Consider the following 12,242-nt stretch of genomic DNA (forward strand, 5'->3'; position numbering starts at 1 on the left):
AGAACATCTCGGGCAGCTTTCAGTTGAAGACCTTTGCCTCAAGAGTTCTGTCAGAGCCTCTGTGCTCTGATCTCAGCCTGCCAGCTTAGTTTGGCAGCAGCTGCGAGGGGGGGTCAAGGTCACCCCCTCTGCATTCTTTCTCCGTCCCAGTCCAGTTTCCAGGACGCTTTGAGCTTCTCAGTTCCTCTCTGTAGTGCTGCTGCACTTCACCTCTCCTTTCTAAGAGGGGTCTCCAAGGAGTTTGAGGACTTTGGTTCAGTTCTTACCCAAACTTTCTCTCTGTAGAGCTTAACTCTGCTCTCTCTGCTGCTGGTTCTCTTTCTCTTTCTCTCTCTCCTTCCAGGAGTTCTCTCGGTGTTGCGGCATGCTATTTCTGCTGCTTCTCTCTTATCGGTTGGCTCTCTGCTACCTTCTCCGGCCAGTTGTTTTTTTACCGCCGCTTCTTCTGCTGCCAACGGTGGAGGAAAAAAAAATTCCAGCCTCGCAGTCACAGACCTCAGTTTAGTTTAACACTGTTCCAGAGTTTCTATGACCCCAAGTCGGGGGCTGGGGGGTTGTGGCCCCCAGAGGGGCTCCTACCCCTTCTCCTCGTGGCTCTACAAAACATGGCTAATTCTCTAAACAACCTACAAATACTTTCTCTTCCAGTCTGCTTGTTTATATTTTGCAAAAGCGTTGATTGGTCACCACCCCTGGGGATTTACCATTTTAGAACTTCAGGGGGAAAACTGTTTTCCCCCCATCACAACTGTGTTCTTGAGAGCAACTTTGGAAGAAGCCTAAAGCCTTCAGGCACTGCCTTCGGGAGATCCCTTCCATGATGGAACTGCTGTTTTGGAGTTCTGTCCCAGCAGTGCCCATGGCCTGGTCCTGCCTGCGATCACAGGGTTGACACGCAGCAGGACTGTGACCAAGCTGAAGGCGGACCAAGGCCTTAGACCAACACAGGGACTCCAAAGGAGAGTGTGGAAGTGGAAAGAGACAAGGTCAGAAAAGGCCCAGTGCTGGTGCTCCCTGGCAATGCTGCTGTGCTGAGGCTCTTTTTCTCTCTCCCTCTGCACACAGGGACTGCCATCAGCTTTGCTATGGTCTCAGAGGAAGAATCTTGAACAAACAAGTGGTTGCAGCATCCTTAATTTTGTTTAAATATACAGAGAGAACAATCCCTCATTTACACAGTTTTTCATTTAAATTCAACAGGGAGAGAATTAATTGCAAAAGAGATGAATGATATAATTTATTTGTGTACAACATAAGTCCATGAAAAAAAAAAAAAAAAGACCACCATAACTATCACCAAAAAACTAAGGAGGCGGACTGGGCCTGTAGTGACTGACTGGCATTATGACTGATTTGCCAAAGAGAAAAGACAGTTTCTTGCTCCTGAAAAGTGTCCATATGTCAGTTTTCTCAAGCCTGCTTGAGCTCCTGGTTCCTCAGGCTGTAGATGAGGGGGTTCAGTGATGGAGGCACCACCAAGTACAGAACTGCCACCACCAGATCAAGGGTTAGGAAGGAGTTAGAAAAGGGTTTCAGGTAGGCAAATGCTGCAGTGCAAATGAACAGAGAGACCATGGCAAGGTGAGGGAGGCAGGTGGAAAAGGCTTTGTGCCTTCCCTCCTCAGAAGGGGTCCCCAGCACAACCCTGAAGATCTGCACATAGGAGAAAACAATGAAACAAAACACACAAATGATAAACAGGCACCAACCACAATAAACCATCTTCCCTGAGGTAGGAGTGTGAACAGGAGAGCTTGAGAATCTGAGGAATTTCACAGAAGAACTGGTCCAAATATTGCTTTGACAGAGAGGTACCAAAATGTATTGGTTTGTGTGCAACAGAGCATTGAGAAACCCAGTGGTCCAGGCAGCTGCTGCCATGTGGGCACAAGTTCTGCTGCCCAGGAGGGTCCCGTAGTGCAGGGGTTTGCAGATGGCAACATAGCAGTAGTAGCACATGATGGTGAGAAGGGCAAACTCTGCTCCAAGGAAGAAGAACTGCAAAAGACCTGGGAAAACACATCCTGGTAGGAGATGGCCCTGGTGTCCCAGAGGGAATTGGTCATGTGCCTTGGGGACAGTGATGCAGATGCAGCTCAGGTCTGTGAGGGAGAGGTTTGAGCGGAGGAAGCCCATGGGGGGTGCAGGTGGTTGGTCGCAGGCTACGGGGCTGAGGATGATGGCCTTTGGCCAAGAGGGCAGCCAGGGAGGATGGCCAGGAAGAGCCAGAAGTGCAGGCAGCTGGCAGCTCCCGCCTGTCTGCAAATGCCAGGAGGAGGAACTGGGGCATGGAGCTGCTGTTGAGCATCTGCTGTCTCTGATATGAGGCACTGAAAGTATGAAAAATCAGTGCAAATAGGGCAGACTTTGCAGGAACAAGTGAGTCAATTTTCTTATAGAATTTTTGCTCTCTAAGACAAAATGCATATCCATTCTCTGGTTAAGGTGTGAAAAGATCTGTCAGCCTCAAGGAGGAGGTTCCGTGCTGCTGCTGTGAGTACCGGTTCTGACAGCTCTGCTGTTCACAGGATATGTCAGATGTAATCCATCTTTAATAAAAAAGTTCAATTTTTGAGCTCATGACTGGCAAGAGTGTGGGTTGTAGAAGAGAGATTTAGTATATGCTTAGTATAATTTTGTCTGTATTTTTCATTTTCTAACATTTTTAACATATTTTTCATTTCTTTTTTTGAAATCTTCACTTTTATGACTCAAAACATGAATAGACTTGAGGCAGGTCAGACCAAAGGGCTCAGCTCTTTATGGCCCAGTTCATAGCCAGGAAAGCTGCAGTGTCCATCAGTCTGTCTCCCACCTGCTCTGTGTTTTCCTTTATGCTGCATTCACATTGATTTCACATAAAGAAATCCTGAAAAAAATCCACAAATATCTGTGCTGTGAAGAGAGCAGGACAGTACTGCTTCAAAGGGCATGTCTGTGAAATCTGTGAAATCTCCTCCATCCCAGCCTAGAGGTGCGGCTGTACTGGATGGAGCAGGACAGGAGCCCTCCCACAGAGAAGCCAAGGGCTGGCAGAGAAGAGTGGCCACCCCTAGGGGAAGGCTCAACACTGCCCAGGATCCTGCCCAGGCAGAACTGGACCTTGCTGGGGGCAGTTCCAAGCCCAGTAGCACAGGCCCAGCAGAGAGGGCGAGGTTCCGCAGGGGAGATGTTCTCCAGACAGAGGCAGCTCCTTGCCCAGCACACAGTGCCAAGCAGAGATGCAGGGAAGGGCCTCCTGAGCTACCTGAATGCCCCCTCCACCTGGCCTTGGGGGCACTTGCCCCCCACTCCCTGCCCAGAACTCTGCTGCCTGAAGCTGTCCCTGCCAGCAGCTGCTTCCCTGGGCCCAGGGCTGGGCCCTGGCAGTGCTCCCAGAGCCCAGCCCAACCCTGGGAGCTCAGTTCTGTCCTGCAGAGCCCTCCCAGCACAGGGCACTGCCCAGGGGCACTCTGGCTGTGCAGGTCTGACGCCAAAGGTCAGAGAAACCCTGAGGAGGCTGGAAAAACCACACTGATGCTGCCTGTAAGGCACAGGGCTGATTCCTGATAATTCCTGGTTTATTCACCTCTGAGAGAAACAATTTGGATTCCCAGCATCTCACAATGAACTGAGAGATGAATCTCTATGTGTAATTGTCCATCCAGGCAACCCAGAAGAGAGATTAAAAAAGCAGCATTCTTCCCTTTAAGTCATCCCTGCCTTGCTGTGCTCCCCACACCGTCTCCTTGGAAATGTCCTGGAGTTACATGGAGCTGGGAGCAGTCCTGACCGATGCAGCATCCTTGCAAGAAAAGAACATTTCCAAATCTTTTAGTCTGTCTCCTTCTACATCAAGCTTCTCCCTGCAGCACTGTGAGCATCTCCTCAGCCAGTGAGTTGCCCCTGGCAGGCAGCAGAGTCCCTACCAGCACAGCGCCCTGGGCTGCAGGACTCTGCTCTGCCCACAACCCTGGGCACCCCTGGCTGCACCCCCGGCTTCACAGCTCTTCCAAACTGCGCAGTAAGAGCCCCCTCACAGATCCTGTAAGCTGTGGCTGTTCCAGTTTTAGGAGATGCCTCCAGGAACTGCACCTGAATTGCCCTGCACCCACAGACTTACTGTGTCCAGCACTGCAAAGATTCCTCCTGCAGTCATTACTTAGTCACACTCCCAATCTTGAGCTCCTTTATGCTCTGTCTGTGCCCTGCTCATGTCCATAAGTTGCCCTGCAGTGCCCTCAGCCCTACTAGGCTGTGCAGAGGAAGTGCTCCTGGGCAGAGCTGTCTCTCTGCAGTGCTGCCCGCTTGCCAGGAGCTCCCTGTGTGCCAGGAGCCCGACCCAGCTGAGCAGCACAGCAAGAGCCCCAGGCATTTAATGACCCTCTGAGGGGTTTGGTGCTGAGTCCCTGAACCTCAGACCTTGGGAAGGCAGAAGAAACCTCTTGAGAAGCCAAAGTCAGATCGAAATGATAAAGTTTCTTGTAGTTCTAATGGGTCCCACTGAGGACCCTCCTCAGGAGCTTGTTAGAGGACAAACCTGGAGACAGTAATGACAGGTCAGACACACCTCAAGGTTGGAAGAGACCTTCAAGATCATCTAGTCCAACAATAAACCCATCACCCAATGTAGATTGGAATGGACCCTAAAGATGACCTAGTCCCAATCCCCCCTGCCATGTGCAGGGACACCTCCCACTAGACCAGGCTGATCAAGGACTTGTCCAAGCTGCCCTTGAACACTGCTAGGGCTGGGGTATCCACAACCTCCCTGGGAAACCTCTGGCAGTGCCTCACCACTCTCACAGTAAAGAATTTCTTCCTAATATCCAGCCTAAATTTCCCCTCTTTCAGTTTGTACTCATCATTCCTTATCCTGTCACTACAGTTCCTGATGACAAGTACCTCTCCAGTTCCCTGGATGCCCCTTCAGATACTGGAAGGTCCTATGAGGTCTCCACACAACCTTCTCTTCTCCAAGCTGAAAAACCCCAACTTTCTCAACCTGTCTTCCTGGGGGAGGTGCTCCTGTCCCATATCAGCTTTGTGGCCTCCTCTGGACTTGCTCCATCAGTTCCATGTCCTTCTTCTGCTAGTGTAGGAAAAATCCCTCCTTTAAATTTAGAAAGAGAGCATAAACTCAGGGAAAAAAGACACAAAGAAGAATTTATTCGGTGCCCCGTGTCCTTCCCTCACCAAGTTTCGGGGGAGAAAGACCCTTTGGCTTTACATCTCATACATTTTATAGTTTTACAAAATCCCATTCTTTTTCAGATAAGTTTAATATATTCATTTTTGCCTAAAAAGGTTTCTCCTCTCTGAAAAGGGACTTTCCTTTTATTCTGATTAGTTGCAAGGCATCCCCTGTCAAGGATGATGGATCTTCCTTTGTTCTTAGCCCTAAGAGAGATAAGAACCCTTTTGTAAAAAAAGGCCCCAAAAGATTGTAAGAACTCTTGCATTTCCCTTATCCGGAAAAAGACCCTGACACTCAAGTCCAGTTGTTTGTTTGTTTTAACTTGAATATCTTACAGCTTCGTGATATGCCTATAAAAAAATCATATTTTTATTTCTCATACTCATCAGGATTTTGGTTTTTTGTTTGGTTTTTTTGTTTGTTCTTTTTTTTTTTTAATGAGTTTCAAGGGATTATACATCAAATCATCCTTTTGCCTTTGGCCTCTCTCCCACTTGGCTTCATCCTTATTCTCTGTTTGTTTGGAGTGTTCCCATTCAAGCAACAATTTCTGCTCATTCTTCGCATTTGGAGACGGGACGTAGGACCATAGTCTTCTGGGTTCCTGGACCTCTTATTGCACCAGTTTTTGGGTCCATTGGCATGTCAACCATTTGCATCCCTTGAACAACACTGGTAATCAATCTTATGAAACATGGGATTAAACAGGGTAAAAATACCAATCCAGCAATAACACACAGGAGGAAAAACCCCACTTGTTTCCACCATGCTCCTCCAAATAGATCAGACCACCACCCTCCATCTAGCATGGATTTACAGCTTTGGACTGGTACATGGGCTATTTTGTGGATGTTAGAGGCTATTTCCATTACTGCTTCATAGTTATCATCAATTTGTAAACAACAATCCAAGGTGTTAAATTTCCCACACACTCTTCCCTCTTTTACCAAAAGATAGTCTAAGGTTAATCTGTTTTGGTATATTGCAGCTCTGCTTGACGCTGCTGTTCAGCTATCAATTGTAATCCTGTCGCAGTCTGATTCATAACTATTTTGACCACAGTTTGTAACCATATGATTCGACTGAGTGTGTAAATGGGTGTACGGTAACCCCATGTCCCATCCTGCGCCCATGTGGCTGACCCATAATATTCAATAATCCTTTTGGAGGGCCACCCTTCATCTCCCCATTTCTGGGATCCTCCTACTGAATGTCCTTTAATCCCAATATAGGGTACTGCCCTTTTTTCCCTGTTAAGAGACTCATACAAAGAGACCCCTAATTCATCTCCACATTCTAAGGGCAACAGGAAGAACCCAGGGAGGATTATCCCTAAAGTGCAACAACCCTTCCAATTTTCTGGTAAAGCTGTATATGCTCTTTTCCCACAAATCCACAAGAACCCATTGGGTGCCTTCCAAAAGAGCCCATTAGGTACCTTCCAAAAGTCTTTGGAAGTGTTGTCAATGTTCTTCCAAAACTTTGATATTTCTTTTATTCCAGAAAAGGGGTTCATTTTGGATTTGTTACATTTGTAGAGCTTCTGGTTCATATCCCACGCACAACTGGAGCAGCCTTTTTCTGACCAGTAATCTGCTGGGACCTGTGGGAAATACTCACTGTGAGTGAAGTTAGTCTTCAGAGTTCTTTTGCATGGAGTTTCCCCAACTGGGTGCACAAAATGAATTCCTATCCTCAGTATGCAATCTCTTCCAATCACTATGGAGCTTAATATCCACCCTTCTGGCCGACTTATTTTTTTGAGAAAAAGTATAATTGCCCTTGAGTATTTCCCGTGCATCTAGGCTAAAACTCCTCCAGGGCCATTCCTCTGTCATTAAAAGTCCACGCAAACCCAACAGCGATTCACATTTAGCCCTTTTGCAATTGTTTCTGCTAAATCAACAAACAAGTTTCATCCTTCTGAGGGGAGTTCCAAATTTCTGATCTCTTCCTGTGTCAATTCAGGGTATAAATCACTCAATTTTGACAATAGTAGAATATCTTTAACTGTCTTTTTTCAGTATTTGTAATAATCTTTTCCAATATTAGGTCAGGGATGCCCCACTCACTGGTGATATCCCGACAAATCCATGTCTCACCCACAGGGCAGCTTAATCCTAGACGTGCTCCTTCCAGCCCCAAATTCTTTGCTACCCCGTAGTGTCTGTCTCCTATTATACAGGTTTCTAATTCCTTTTTTATCATAACAAACCTCCTTCACATGCTCATACACCATAAAGGTGGTTACCACACCTGTCTCATAGTCTGCAGTTTGATGACACTTTGAGCAATGGTCCTCTGCAATGGCTACTAGCTGGAGCACAGCTAAAGCAAGCATAGGTCCAGTATAGCGTACACTTCCACTCCCCATGCCTATTGGTTTGCAGCCGACAGCAGGGTAGAGAGATTTTCTTGTGGCAAGTATAGAAGCTAACTTGGTCTTGCCCTCTGTTGCTTTCACTTCATGACAGGTCAAAAATGCCGCTTTGTGTACCTGCGAGTTTTGCGACAGTAATACTTCAGTCACTGTACATCACACAACCTATTAGTTTGTCTATACTTGAAACACTGCAAATGAAATGTAAAGCCCAAATCGCAAGTATCGCATTTAGTCCCAACTTCGAATTTAACAAAGATGTATATTTATGCTTTGGTCTTGTTGTTGAGTTTGTTCTCTTACTACCAGCCTTCACGGTGATGGCCCTCTGTTGCTTTCACTAGGATTCTGGATCCCAGCTCCTTTCACTGGGAGCTGTCGTCTCTGAGCAACCGTAAAAGAATTTTACTTTCAAATTATTTTAAGTTTCAGGAACTCCCCTTCACATTTCCACTCAGGAACAGAGGAAGGAGGTGCCAGAGGTCCTTTGACTCTGGTACTGTGAGTCCATCCCTTCTCTATAGTCCAGATTGCGGTTTCTGTAATTAGTACCACTTGATAAGGTTCCTCCCATTCCGATTTGAGGGGTTCTTCCCTCCAGATCTTTGTCAAAACCCAATTCCCAACTGACATATTGTGTACTTTCACCTCTAACTTCACAGTTTCTGGCAGCAGTCCCTGCTGCCTGAGATTTTCCAGTCTTTCAGCTACTATTTTGATATATTCCCTAAGGTATTTGTCACCCAGTTCCAGGGTTGGGGTTTGAACACCTTTATAACATGAGTGATAAGGCAGCCCAAATAACATTTCATAGGGAGATACATTCAGATCCTTTCTTGGGGCTGTCTGAATCCTAAAGAGAGCCCAGCAAACATTTTGTCCAAGGTAATCCCGTTTCTAGTGCCGACCTGGTGATGGTTCATTTTAATGTTTGATTCATGTGTTCCACCCTTCCTGAGCTCTGGGGTGCCAAGGGGTATGATGTTGCCAATTTACTTGTAAGGCTTCACATACTAGTTTCAAATCTTCGAGGTGAAGTGCAGTCTACGGTCAGAGTCTATGCTTTCAGATAATCCAAATCTGGGAATGATTTGTTCTAATAGTACTCTGACTACGCTTTGAGCAGTTGCCCTCAAAACTGGGAATACATCCCCCAATGAGTCAAGAGATCTACAATTACTAACAAATGTTTCCACCTCTCTGCTGGGGTAACTCAGTAAGATCTATCTGAACTCTTTGAAAGGGCCTGCTTGCAAGTTCTCATCCTCCAAGGGATGAGCTCTTTGCACTCTTCTATTTACTTTCTGGTAAATTAGGCATTTGCATGCTTGAGCAGACCAAGTATTTGGGAGACTGCCTGATTCTATTACAGTGAGATCTTCTCCATCAATCACTGCGTAATCACTCGTTTTGCTTCCACTACTCTTGATGACCCATCCGTAAACAGGTGCATCCCTCTTCTATAGGAATATCCAGATATCCATCAAATCTTCTCGGATTTTCGTCTGATAGTCAATAATGTCTAAACAATTGTGTTCAACTTCCTCATTTTCTATGGCGTTCTGACCATACAAGAACTATGATGGATCTACACATGAATTGGTTGTTATACTTAAATCATCTTTTTCTATTATATGGTTTTGTACGTTAAGATTTGGGAGTCTGTCATCCATCTCCGGATTTCTGACTCAAAGTTGTTCTTACTGCGTGTGGTGTACGAACCCTAATTTTTGCTCCAAACTTCCTTCTTCCTTCTTCCACAAGGATGGCCATAGTAGTTGCTGCCTGCACGCACGCCAGCCACCCCTAATTACTGTGTCCAGCATCTTTGACAGAAAAGCTACTGGTTTCCTACTTCCCCCCCAGTCTTGGGTAACAACTCCCTTCAAAGTCCCTTCTGAGGCATTTGCATAAAGGTCAAAAGGTTCCACTAGGTCTGGTAATGATAACACTGGAGCTTGGGTCAAGGTTTCTTTTAGTTTCTCAAATTTTCGATATCTTCTGAGGAATATTCTGCCCTGTAAGCTTTTCCTGAGGCAGTATCCATTAGTTTTTCATATAGGAACTTTATTTTATTACTGTAATCTGTGATCCACAGCCTACAAAATCCTACCAGTCCCAAGAATTGCCTCACTTCCTTTGTAGTCACTGGCAGGGGAAGGTGTAAGATTCCCTTTATCCTTTCTGGACCCAGTTTCTGTCCACCATTGCTTATGATGTATCCCAGATATTTTACTTCCTTTTCTACAGACAAGTTTACTCTTTCACACTCTCAATCCCTGTTCTCCTAAATAGTTTAGCAGCCTCACTTTGGGTTTTTCCAGCCACCAAGAAATCGTCTACATATTGTAGAACAATAATTCCTTCTCTGGGTTCAAATCCATTGTTATAGGTTATAGAATCCAAAGAGGAATTTTTCTTCTCCTACCCCACTGTAAGAAAGACGGGAAGGGGGAAGGGGAGCAATTAGCTTCACAAAAGATCTAGCTGGCAGAACCGCATTCCTGATTGATGGCCTATCTGAGACTGGAGTGAGGGGAGAGGAGTTTTGCTCAGTTGCGGCCCTCCTCACAAAAGGGGAGAACAGTTTTGGGTTTCACTCTTGAATGGAGACAGGGTCTGTGTGTGTGCATTTGGAAAAAAAAAACCCTTGAGGTCAGTTTTTCTTGCTCTCGACCTGGTCAGTCCTGACCACTGGCCTCAGCTTGCTTGCACGTTGCCCTTGCCTCCAGCCCGAACCTGCTGCAATTTCATCAGAGAGTTTTGTGCTCATTGGGAAAAGGGGAGCCTTGAAACACTGTCAGCTGAGGACAACAGTGAGTTCCGTGGTGGGAAATAAACTGCCCTCCTTTCCCTTTCTCTTCGTCCCCCTTTTGGTGGGGGGAAGGTCCCCACTCCGGCTTCAAACGTGGCCTGAGACCCCCGCGGTGACCGCCAGAGCCCAACAGCACCCCTGCAGGCCAACACAGAGAACTGCAGGCTCTGCACCTCCAGTGATCCAACAGCACCCCTGCCAACTGTGATTAGAACCGTGCGAACGGACAGAGAAGTCTCAGACTGTTTCTTTTTTTTGAAGGGGACTTTTGGGTACAGGACTATTGTTTAGTTGTTTCTGTGTTCTGTTACTATCTTTGCCAATATACATATATCTTTTAATAAAGGGTTGTTATTTCTTCCTTTTTCCATACTTTTTCATTGGAACGGCTTAATTTTGGATTTACAATTGCTGAGAGAGAGAAGTTTGGTCTATCTCATAACTCATCCTCCTTAGCAGTCTCTTTAAACTGAGACACCCTGCAGCCTCTGACTGGCTTTAGCACACCTCACTCTGGCCTGGAAGGTAATGACCGGATATCCTGCCTGGGAGGGAAAACCCAACTGTATAAATACTCACTCCATGAGAGTTATTCTTTGCTCTCTCCTCTTTTCCTCTCCACGTGGCATCACGAGAATCATCAGATCTTGTTGGTAACTATTTTTTTTCTCTCCCTGTTTTGTTTTCTCATCTCTCCCACAACCTGACCCATGTGAACAGTAACCACATTTCCTTTTCTCTCTCCCTCTTCTCTCTTTCGTCTCTACTTCTTAACTCTTTTAACCTGTTTCTCTTTTCTTTTGCTCTTTTCTCTCTTGTAGGTAACTTCCAACCAATTAATTGCGTTTTGCTAAGGCTATACTGGTATATTAATTCTTTGAGGGTATTTCCCCAACTCCTCTGCCTTGTCCACTTCAAGAGCAGACACTCGCCCCACCTCACCCTCGCAACTGCTCTCACCTGCTGCTTTGCCAGATGCCAACAGTCAGTTTCTGCTCTGCTGATGTTCCACCAGCCAACAGGCAGCACACAGCAGGGTAGCAAGAAACTTTCAAACACATCTTGTCCCACCGGTCCCAATGACAACACCAAGTGAAGGCCCACAACTTCTGCACCAGCTTGCTCAGGGAGGGACACTACAATGGACTGCAAGCAGGCTGAAGAATGTCCCTTTTCTTTGCGGGTGTATCAGGGCTTAATTAGATGTTGATACTTTTGGTCTGTCTTTGGCCCAGCCGCCTGGGAGAGTCTATCCTTTTCCTGCCAACTTAGGAGAAAACAAGCACTGAGAAATGGCAACTTCGTCCTTGAAGGAAGCGTTTTGGACAAACGACAATTAATTGTGTCTTATTATGCCTGATCGCCTTCCAAGGGCATTTGAAGAAAAAGTGAACAGGAGGGTGTGAAGTACGCCCCCAGACTCATTTAGAAAACACCCCCTGAAGTACAGCGCGCAAGCGCGGGGGGAATTCCAAAGGAATTCCAGAATGTTGGGAGGAACAGAAGGTCTCTGGCTGGGCGGTACCGACCACACCTGCCCAGGTGGACATCACCAATTAATTGGATAAAAAGCGGATGGCTCGTGCTCGGCAGACGCAAGCTTCACATCAAAGGACAACTTTGCCTTTGGCGGGCACGCCCGTTATCTTGTGAGCCTGCCGACTCTCCCAGAATGCAGCTTCTGCTCTGGGCAATTCCAGGCGTTCTGGGTCGGGAAGATAACTTCAGAAGCAGCACCTGGGCAACTGGGGGAGTCGTACCGAGGGCTTATTTTTCTCCTCCTTCCTCTCTCTTGGGGTTTTTCCTTTTGTTGGCCACCTCTTGGGAATAAAGATTGTTTGGGTTGAGATTTCAACGGCGTATGGTTTCAG

This window comes from Chiroxiphia lanceolata, chromosome 31 (genome assembly GCF_009829145.1).
Source record: "Chiroxiphia lanceolata isolate bChiLan1 chromosome 31, bChiLan1.pri, whole genome shotgun sequence".
NCBI lineage: Eukaryota > Metazoa > Chordata > Aves > Passeriformes > Pipridae > Chiroxiphia > Chiroxiphia lanceolata.